This window comes from Benincasa hispida, chromosome 11 (genome assembly GCF_009727055.1).
Source record: "Benincasa hispida cultivar B227 chromosome 11, ASM972705v1, whole genome shotgun sequence".
Lineage (NCBI taxonomy): Eukaryota > Viridiplantae > Streptophyta > Magnoliopsida > Cucurbitales > Cucurbitaceae > Benincasa > Benincasa hispida.
This window is the reverse complement of record NC_052359.1, coordinates 57,851,690-57,862,341: the sequence shown is the minus strand read 5'-3', so window position 1 is coordinate 57,862,341 and position 10,652 is coordinate 57,851,690. Positions and strand designations below refer to the sequence as shown.

General features: G+C 37.2%; 1 pseudogene; it reads left to right on the top strand.

Annotated features, from left to right (window-relative positions):
• The first annotated feature begins 2,631 nt into the window (after window positions 1-2,631).
• On the top strand, window positions 2,632-4,799 carry LOC120090780 (annotated as a pseudogene).
• The last annotated feature ends 5,853 nt before the right edge of the window (window positions 4,800-10,652 follow it).

Here is a 10,652-nt window from a genome sequence, read left to right as displayed (position 1 = left end):
TAGCACAGGCCATCCTATCTTTGAGTTTTTGGTGGGATGCCTTCCTCACAGCCACCATGCTCATAAATGGACTACCAACAAAGGTACTGCAAGGTAAATCCCCTGTCTTTATTCTCTTTAACAAGAACTTGAATTTTGCATAGCTCAGGGTCTTTGGCTGCGCTTTCTTTCCATACCTCCTGCCCTTTTAGCACAACAAGTTCAACTTTCACTCAGAAAAATGTGTGTATCTAGGCCCCTGTCAACAGCACAAAGGCTTCAAATGTTTGACCAAAGATGGCTGGATCATCATTTCTCGACATGTCACCTTCAATGAGGATGAGTTTCCTTTCACCCAATTATCCCAGGCTAATCCCAAAAACCAGCTTAATCCCTCACCCAACCTCACCCTGCCCATCCTTCCACCTAATGATCCTTGCCCACAGAACAATCCTATACATGATCGTTTACCTCAACCCCAACGATCACCAACCTCATCACTACACGATCGCTCACCTAATGCTCATCGCGCACTAAATTCACTTGATCACTTACCTATTACCAATTGCCTACCCCATCATATATCTAATCTATTACCACACGATACTCACTAAATGTTCATCGCCTACAAAACTCATCACCCAATCGCTTACCTACCACCCATCGCTCACCCTCTCTAAATCGCCTACACGATCGCATACCAAATCCTTTACCACGTGATCGCTCACCAAATGCCCATCGCCTACCAAATTCATCACCCGATCACTTACCCATTACCCATCGTTCAACCTCTCTAAATCGCTTACACGATCGTATACCAAATCTCTCACTACATGATCGCTTACCCAATATCCATCGCCTACCCACGTTGGATCATCTACCCAATCGCCCACATGATTGATCCTTAAAGATCGTTCACCTCACGTCGATCACTTACCTACTACCCATCGCCTACCCTCACCTGATTATCTACCCGATTGTTTACCAATAACATCTCTACACGATCGTTTAGCTATATCAACCCAAACCGATCGTTCACTTCCCTCATCACTAAACGATCGCTTACCCAACACTTATCGTCTACCCACACCCGATTGTTTACACGATCACCTATATCCAACGATCATCTACCTATCCCTTCCTCACCTGATCGCCTACCAAATCCATTACTAAACAATCGTTCACCTAGACTTGATCGCCTACCGATCGTATACCAGTATCATCACCACCCGATCGTGCACCTCCTGCCTCTCTCACCTGACACCTTCAACCTGACCTTACAAATTCTACATCAACCAAACCTGTCCCCCTACCCACTCATCCTATGATAACCTGAGGGAAAGCTGGTATCTTCAAACAAAAAATCCTCACTACCTCATCCCCTGTGTACTGGTCGGTAATCGAACCCACTCGAATTCGAGATGCCTTAGTTTCTCTTCCTTGGAAGCAAGCCATGGATGCCGAATATGCTACTCTAATGCGAAACCAGACCTGGCGGCTTGTGCCTCCTACACCAGACATGAACATTGTGGGGCATAAATAGGTGTTCAGAATCAAGCGCAACTCTGACGGTTCAGTTCAATGCTACAAAGCACGGCTTGTAGCAAAGGGATTTCACCAGAACCTGGGCATTGATTTCTTTGAGACATTTAGTCCGGTTGTCAAGCCTTCAACAATTTGGGTAATTCTCAGTATTGCTGCCTCTCAAGGATGGAGTCTACGACAACTAGACTTTGACAATGTCTTTTTGAACGGAACACTAGAAGAAAATGTGTATATGACACAACCTTCCGAGTATGTACATCCATCCTACCATATCATGTCTGTAAGCTTGAAAAAGATCTTTACGGCCTAAAACAGGCCCCAAGGGCCTGGAATGCTGCTCTCACAAGAGAGCTTCTTCGATGGGGATTCACAAACTAAAGGTCAGACTCCTCTCTGTTCATCTACAACAAGCAGTCCTTTGTCATCTTTCTTCTAGTTTATGTTGATGATGTTATCGTCACTGGCAATGACCCCTCAATAATCAATCAACTCATTCGATCGTTGGACAACACCTTTGCTCTCAAAGACTTGGGACAACTCACATACTTCCTTGGCTTTCAAGTCCACTATCTTGATTCCGGTCTCATCATAAATCAAGCAAAATATGTGGATGACCTTCTAAACCATTTACAACTCACAAATCTAAAGCCTACTTCTAGTGTTCTTGGCAAACACTTGTCTATTGCTGATGGTACTTCTCTCGATGATCCCTTTGTCTATAGAAGCACAATTGGTGCACTTCAGTACCTCACCACAACCCGACTGGACATCACTTATATAGTCAACCACTTAAGCCAATTTCTTCAAGAACCATCTAATGTTCACTGGCAAATTGTCAAACACATCCTTCGGTACATCAATGCAACCAAACACTTTGGTCTACTGTTTCAACCAAGCTCTGACCTATCAGTCTCTGCCTACTCTGAGACAGATTGGGCTTCCAATATTGATGATAGAAAATCAGTTGCAACATACTGTATATTCATTGGAAGCAACTTAGTTTCTTAGTCATCTAAAAAGTAAACAGCCGTAGCTCGATCAAGTACGGAATCTGAATATTGGGCCTTAGCACACACTGCTTCTGAAGTCATCTGGCTTAATCAACTGATGTCAGAACTTGGGAAGTTGGCTTCTGTAAAACCCATCATATGGTGTGATAACTTAAGTGCCGCTGCGATTGCCATCAATCATGCGTTTCATGCTAGAACAAAACACATTGAGATTGATGCTCACTTTGTGAGAGACCATGTTCTTCGTGGAGCCTTAGAAGTTTGGTATGTTCCTTCGGCAAGTCAACTTGCTGACTGCCTCACGAATCTACTCACACACTCTCACTTCCAGTATCTTCGTTCCAAACCTTGTGTACTTGATGTACCTTCTCGTTTGAGGGGGATGTTTGAGAAGTCCACGTCAGCCACCCAGTCAACAGTACACATATACAAACAAGCTCTTACAGTCAGCATACACAGACCATGTCATCCCTCTTCTAGAAGAAAAGTTTGTTACAAAGAATATTTATTCCAACCAATCAAAATTGTACACATATATTCATTTATTCATTAATATTTCTTTAAAAATGGCTATTTAAAATCACTGTAATGACATCATTGAATATAGTGAAAAATACACAGAAATTTAAGAGCAAACGACTTCGTCTCTTCGTCTTCCTTCTTTTACCCTATGCCTTTTCATTTTCCTACTCTTTCGTTTTCCTAACTTCTTATAAGTTCTTTCCAAAGACGTGATAGTGGAAGAAACGACCTTTTCCTTTCACACAGCTCTCCTATGGCTTCTCAAACCACAGAACACCTCACTTTCTTCTCTTCCCTTTAATGAAACAAGGCCATATGATCCCCATGATCGACCTCGCCAAGCTTCTCGCTCGTCGTGGAGCCATAATCACCATTGTCACTACTTCTCTCAACTCTGCTCGCTTTCACTCTATTCTCACTCGTGCAATTCATTCCGACCTTCAAATCCACGTTGTTGAACTCTCATTCCCAAGCAACAAAGAAATTGGCCTCCCAGAAGGCTGCAAGAATGTCGATTTGCTACCTTCAATTGCTTTCTTATCCAAATTCTACAGAGCAGCGAGTCTCCTTTATGGCTCATCGAAAAAATTGTTTAAACAACTAACCCCTCCTTCCAATTGCATCATCTCTGACATGTGCCTCCCTTGGACCTTCCAACTTTCTCAGAAATTTCACATCCCCAGGCTCGTTTTCTATAGCTTGAGCTACTTCTTCCTTCTCTGTATCCAGAGTTTATTTGCTAACTTCGATTTTGTGAAATCTATCCCTAATTCTGAACTAGTGGCTTTACCAGGCTTGCCTTTTCTAGTTGAATTTCGCAGGTCTCAGCTATATAAATCCACCAATGATTACCTCACACAATTTAATTTGGTAATGTGAGGCTGATCGACAATCATACGACATCGTTTTAAATATATTTGAAGAAAAGGAGCCAAGGCATGTAACAGAGTATATAAAGGGAAGAGAATCGCCTGAAAAAGTCTAGTGCATTGGCCCTCTTTCGCTTTCCAACGACAATGAACTTGACAAAGCCGAAAGAGGTGACAAAGCCACAATTGACAGACACAAATTTATCAAATGGCTCGGTGGAAAAAACCCATCCTCGGTGGTTTATGTGTCGTAGGGAAGCCTCTATAATTTGGGTACAACGTAAATCATAGAGTTGGGATTGGGATTGGAAGCATCAAACAAACCATTCATTTGGGTGATAAGAAAAGTAAATTTGACAGAAGATCTACTAAAATGGGTAGAGAAATATGATTTCGAGGAGAAAACAAAAGGACGTGGGCTAGTGATTCGTGGGTGGGCTCCACAAGTTCTAATACTGTCGCACTCTGCAATCGGGTGCTTTCTGATGCACTGCGGATGGAATTTGAGCATTAAGGGATATCTGCAGGGGTACCGATGATCACATGGCCGTTGTTCGTAGATTAAGTGTTCAATTATAGGCTGATTGTAGAGATACTAAAAGTAGGTGTGAGTGTGGGAGAGGAAACAGATATGCATTTGGCAGATGAAGAGGTAGAAAGGATAGTGGTGAAGAGGGAGAAAGTGAGGGAAGCCATAGAAATGGTGATGGATCGAGATGATAGAGAATAAATGAAAAGAAGATGTAAAGAGATTGGTGAGAAGGCAAAGAAAGCGATGGAAGAAGGAAGTTTGTCTCGTAGGAATCTCAGTCGGCTGATTGAAGATATTACTGCACATGCTCGAGGAGAAAGCTTTGAGAATGAAAGATGTTGATGAGTGATGTTCAAAGCTCAATTGGGGGATTTTCATTTTGCTTCCTTTAACCTTTAATTTTTTTATCATATAGGGGAAAACTATTCAAACTTAGGACCCATAGTAAAAACAGATATAAGAAAGAGATCTTTTACATAGAAAATCATCTTGGGGACATTGTTACGTAACCGGCAATTAAAGAATACAAAAAACGTAAAAAAATATCAACATACAGATAATCCTAATGGTGTGTTAGCTATGTTCACAAGGCAGAGGGAGAACAATATTATTAGAGAGAATGTTTTCTGAATACATCAATAACAACGTCTTAAAGGGTTAAAGAGTTTATATAGTGCACTACTCTAAACCCTAGGGTTATAATCATAAATAATTGTAAATAAATAAATAAATATGCTAAATACGAAGCACTTGGTTGTTCGAAGCACCAACAAACAAATTCAATGTATTTCAACAAATCTCCACCTTGACTTGAATTCTCTCCCAGATAATAAATGTACCAGATGCAACATAAATCAACATTGCTAGACATACCCAGACTTCTCCTTCATGCCTCATAGTGTCCCACAAAGGGGACCACTAATAATTCAAAACATTCAGCAAGTCCGAACAATGTTGGAACTTGCCTTGTGGAACCGGTTTGGTGAATATATTAGCAGGGTTATCAGTAGTACCAATTTTCATCAGTTTAACTCTCTACTCACCTCTTAAGAAGTGATATCTTATATCGATGTGCTTAGTTCTCTCATGATGGACTTGATCCTTGACTACGCATATTGCACTCAAACTATCACAATATACAATAGCTTGGTCATGATGTAAACCAAGATCATCAACTAACCCCCTTAACCATATTCTCTCTTTAGTAGCTTTTGTCAAGGCCATGTACTCTGCTTCAGTAGTAGACAAAGTAACTTTAGGCTGTAACGTTGCCTTCCAATTAATAACAGAACTACCCAGAGTGCACACACAGCCAGTCATAGACTTTCTATTGTCAACATCTCTAACATAGTCAAAATTAGAATAACCAGTCATCAAACACTTTGTGTCATTCCCATAAACAAGACCAACATCCGACGTACCTCTAAGGTAATGAAAAATCCTTTTAACAGCTTGCCAATGCTCTTTCCAAGTTGACCCTGTTAGGTTTTACGCCCTAAAACTCGTAGATAGTAAATGTAACTTTTGACTGTTCATTAGTAAATTATTATTGATGTTTTTCAATAAAGCGTTATTGTTTATATTATGTTAATCATGCCTAAATAAACTCTAATCCAATAAACAAATATCTTGGGTTGTTGTATGAGTCTTGAGCTGTATGTGGAGACATATGGGGATCACTGTTCAAAATACAACCTAAAGGGTCTATAGTATAGGGATAAGGTTGAGTACCTTATCCTGTAACACTATGGATACGACCTACTTTGCATTTGATACAAACACAATGATGCAACGTGTTCGTGTAGGAGACATGTGAGTGGGGTTATCCCATGCAATGAGTTTGAGTAAGACTAGACCGCGAAATAGTAACCTTTAACTGTAACACCGTCGACTACTTAGGTTTCTATTTCACTAGGATGACCTATGCAACTTAGTCTCAATCCTGAGTGAGTTATGAACTCCTATTCACGAAAGATTGTCCTTTGATTTGTATGGGTGAGAGTGTCTGGCTCGCCGACTCAATATGCCTACTATTTTGGGGGACAAAATCGAGTGGATAGCTAGGAACATAATTTCATAAGATGGAATTCATGTTGGATTTTATGTCCTAAAACTCGCAGTTTGTAAAATGATAAACATTTTCTATAATCAATATACTTATTATTGATTTCATAAATTGTATGAACGTCTAAATCCAATAAACTAAGACCTATGACTATTGTATGAGTACTTGAACTTTATGTGGAGATATAAGAGTGGATCAGGTTCGAGTAAATAGTCAAAATGATCTATGGTACATGAATGAGGTTGGGTACCTTATTCTAGTAACACCATTAGATGTGGCCTACTCTGTAGTTGTTACAAAAAGTTGTAAAGTACTACATACGATGTGATCCTAATTCGTACATATTCTGACATGAGGACTGGGGTCATCCTATGCAATGAGTCTGCATAAGATCAGGACCAAGAAATAAGTCACTCTTACTTTATCAGTCACTCTTACTATTTCACCTAGATGACCTAGGTAACTCAATCTTAATCCTAAGCTAACTATAAACTTCTGTTCATTCGAGATTGCCCTTAGATTTGTATAAGTGAGGGTTTGCTCAATAGCGTTGGCTCAATAACACTCTCATTCAGAGGTAAGACCGGATAGATAGCTGGGGACATAGGGTGCAAGATGGAGTTCATGCCTACTCGATTTAGGGATAGGAGAAAGGTTGTTCTCTCAAGTACCGAATCCAGGTCTTAAACAAGGGACCCCACCCTCTGACTGGGCTGAGAGAGTTTGGTTTAGTGATTGGATCACAAACCACTTATACATTAGAGGATCAGTAGGGACTTGAGGAATTAAACGTAATCTCGGGGGTAAAACAGATATTTGACCCAGTCATTATTACGAACAACTTGTGAAGGGTCAACTTGTTGATTATGGTTAAATCATGTGGACATAATATATCCATAGTAAGGGAAGTACAACTATGGGCTTTAGTGGAGTGACCCATTAGTTAATGAATGGAGATTAATTTGGTCTAATATGTTTAGCCAAATAATCTCGGATCATTGGAGCCCATGATCTGTAAATCCGCGAGGTCCCCCTACTAGCTCGTAACGGACTAGCTCTAGAATAGCGTGATAAGTTAATTTGAAATTTTCAAATTAGAATTAAGGGAATTAGTAATTATATGAGATATAATTATATGTTTAATTTGATAATTAAACAGAATAGAAGAATTTATATATTTAAATATGATTTAAATATTTAAAGATGGATATGTGTTAAGATTAATTTAATATTTGATATTAAATTAATTAAGTTTAATTTAATAATAAATTTATGAAATTAATTAATTTTTTCAGTTTTAAAATCAAAATAAATTTTATAAAATCATTTTTGATTTTATGATAAAATTGAAAAAGAGAAAAGCAAAACACACAAAATGGAAAAAGAAGATTTTCAATTATCCATCACCTAAGTAGCTCACACAAATAGCATTCTTTTTGCCTTAGTCTTCTCCAAGCATGAGCTGAAACTCATGCAACTCTCTCTTTTGCATGTTGATCTACAATATAATGAAGAGATTGGAGTGAAAATCGGGCATGCAATCAATAGAGAATTTTAGAGAAAATTCGAGTTGAAGAAATGGTTATTCACCAAGATTGTTGTTGTGAGCTTGTCTTCTTCATCCTTTGATTCAAGCTTGTTTTGAGTTCCACAACTCAATCTAGAGTACCAAGAGAATAGTGGGGAAGATCTTGAGGTGGTCTGCAATCAGATTTGGAGAAGATAGCAGCTGAAGAATAAGCTTTGAAGAAGTTCTACAAGAGGTATGTCTTGAAACTCGCTTGTTATCTGTAAGAGCATGCTTTATATTGTGCCAAAATTAGTGAATTAGAGTGCTTAGATGATCCTTGTACTTCCGCTGTTACTGATACAATCCTACAATTCACTCATTTTCTGCTTTAGGAAAGTAGATGAGTGTTTCTTTAAGTAGTGTTTCTAGGTCTTGAACAAAGAGCCTTGCCTTATCATTGGCTTGAGAGGGATTTCAATTTGTTGGTTGGACCACAAATAGGTTGTTCATTAGAGGAGCACTGGTACTTAAGGATGTAGATGTAACCTAGGGGTAAAACGATAATTTGACCCAGTTGGTATTACGAACACTCCTGAAGGACTAACTTGCTGTTATTGGTCTATATCCGTGGACACAGTAATATATCTACAGTGAGAAGAGCGCAACTATAAATCTATAGTGGAGTGTATCCACAGTTAACGAATATTAATTAACTCGATTAATGAATTTAGCCAATTAATCTCATATCGTTGAAGCTTCTAATTTGTAGGTCTATTAGGTCCCACTGGTAGCTCAAAAAAGGGTATTGAGAAAATTAAAATAATTTGAATTGTTCAAATTAACTAAGAAAAAATCATATAATATATGTTGATACATTATAATATAAAGTTTATAATTTAACTAAACTTTATGATATAAATTTCTTTTTGAATTTGATTTAAAAATTAATTTATGGGAGAATTATATATTTGAAGGATTTCAAATATTAAATGTAATATGAATTAATTTCATCTTAAAACTATAGGTTAAAAATAATGTGCATAAGATGCACATTAAAACTATAGATTATATGAGAGAAAGATAATTGAATGTGATTCAATTATAAGGTTAAATCAAATATGTGATATTTAATTTAATGATTAATTAATTGGAGAATTAATTATTTTAATTTAATTATATTTAATTAAATATGATTTGATTAAATTAATTGAATTGAAACTACAAGTTATGTATGATGATGTATGAGAATATGATTCTAATAAATATTTAATTAAATATAGGAGATATTTAATTATTATTAATTAATTTGATTAATTAATAATTATTTAATTTATTTTTTTCTAATAAATTAAATTCGATTTAATTTATTTAGTTAAATAAATATAGTTATTATTATTGAATTAATTAAAATAAATTAAAATTAGATTTGTTTATTTTAGTTAATAATTATAATAATAATAAATAAAGTTAAATAAAAAAATTTAGGTAACTCCCCACGTTGGGGAGTTACGTTTTTTATGGGGTGAGGGAATCTTCTCCCTGATTTTCTCCCTCTCATTCTAATTCTCACGCTTAAAAGTATGGCTTTAACGAAAAAAAACCTCTCATTAGTACAGAGTTCTCTCTGAAACTGATTTTTTTTCTCCCAAACAAAGAAGAGAGGATCCCATTATCCTGCCTCAGAAAATCCCATAGAGGATACCAGTGAAGACTTTTTTGGGAGTGTCGTTGATATCCAACAAAGATTTTTCAACAAGGTATGATTTCCTCTTTCTTTATTTTGTTGAAAATATAGGTTTAGCCTAGGTTTATTTTCCAATGCTATTTTGTTTGATATTAAATTAGAGTTAGATCTGATTTTTTCCATTGCGCGGGGCTTTAATCCCTGCAGACCCATGAAACTGCTGACAATACTAACAACATGGGCAAGATTAGGCATAATATAGACCATAGCATACATAAAACTTCCCACTATACTAGCATAAAGAACTCGAGACATGTACTCCTTCTCAGCTTCAGATTATGGTGAAAGCACAAATGATAAACGAGCTTTTGCAACACTGAGATTATCTATAGGCTTAGCTGATGACACACCAAACTTGGACAATATTTTCTGAATATAACCTTTCTCTGACAAGAAGAGCTTATTCTTATCTCTCTCCCTATAAATCTTCATACCCAAATTTTCTGAGCAACACTCAAATCCTTCATATCAAACTTAGCACTGAGAATAATCTTCATTTTCAGAATGTCAGACTTGGACTTTGCAGCTATAAGCATATCATCTACATATAAAAGTAGACAAATAATTGAACCATCATCAACTTTGTTATGATATACACAACAAGCATACAAACACCTATTATACCCAAGTCCAACCATATAGCTATCAAATCGTTTGTACCACTACTTTAACCCATACAAAGATTTCTTCAACATACAAACATAATCTTCTTTACCTGGACACTGGAAACATCTGGTTTGTAATATAAATCTTTTCCTCCAACTCTCCATGTAAGAAAGCTATCTTCACATCTAGTTGCTCAAGTTCCAAATTCTGATGTGCTACTATTGCTAGTAACACCCTGATAGAAGTATGTCTGACTACTGGTAAGAAGTC